Source organism: Aplysia californica, unplaced genomic scaffold, assembly GCF_000002075.1.
Source record: "Aplysia californica isolate F4 #8 unplaced genomic scaffold, AplCal3.0 scaffold00056, whole genome shotgun sequence".
Classification (NCBI taxonomy): Eukaryota; Metazoa; Mollusca; class Gastropoda; order Aplysiida; family Aplysiidae; genus Aplysia; species Aplysia californica.
In genome coordinates this window covers 700,602-701,643 of record NW_004797326.1, presented here as the reverse complement: position 1 = coordinate 701,643, position 1,042 = coordinate 700,602, and positions in this window count along the sequence as shown.

The following is a 1,042-nucleotide window of genomic DNA, read 5'->3' as shown; positions in this document are numbered from 1 at the left end:
CAGACCAGGGGAAGGGGCAAAGGAGGTGAAGGGGGGAGAGGAGGATAGGAACAACTTCCCAGATTTAAGGAATCTCTGACTGTTATTGATAGCTTGTTCACTTTCGTCAGACTGCGGTTAAAAAAAGATGAAAGCAAATCGCTCTTTTAATCTTCTGAAATCTTTGCATGCGGGTGTAAAAATTGGATGACGAACAGAATCTTGAAGCGTATTATTGAAGATCGCTGCAAACTAAGGTTGCGACAGGCTGTCTTTGATGTTAGCCTAATGCGGATGAAAAAATAGTAAGAGATTTACAGCATACATCTGAAATCTAAGAAAAAAATGTTAACCTTTTTTCGTTGACAGCACACTTAAATGACCACCTGCTATGAAATGGGGTCCAACGGACAGATGAGTACTTTTGATGACTAACATGGAAAAGCCTTGACGCGTTTTTGGATGAAATAAACCAGCTTACACTGAAATGTTGAGGCAGGGTGGTGTCACTGTCTTAAAATGCGCAATGTGTAGACGTGATTACTGTAAATCATTTTTATAGTGATCCTATACACGCATCCAAAGGACAGTGTTTAAAATAAGGTCTAAATAAAGAAACTTTTTGTTACTAGATCAAAATTGAAAAAGAAAAAAAGGAAATATGTGTTTGGTTGCTGGTCTACAGGTGTGCCACGCTAAATTTCATGCACATTGGTTAAAAAAATAAATGAGCTATATATTTTTTTACATGGACAGACAAAAGTGAAAAAATGTATAGTATAAATATGTTTCTCTTGTCTGATGACGCAGTTAATCCCACCCCAACGTTTTATATATATTATATCTTTTTAAAATTTGTATTATTGTTTCTTTAAAAATGATTCTACAAGGTATCATTCGACCAAGAGAAAAATTATTTCACCTTTTCAGCTGTAGATAATAAGCCTCTATATTTTTTAACATAATGAGATTCATTCTACGTTGTTGCCTTAGATGTAATCCTTACTACTCTTACACAGGGTCTATTCAAGGCTGGCAAGAAGTCTTTTTTTTATTTGAATGC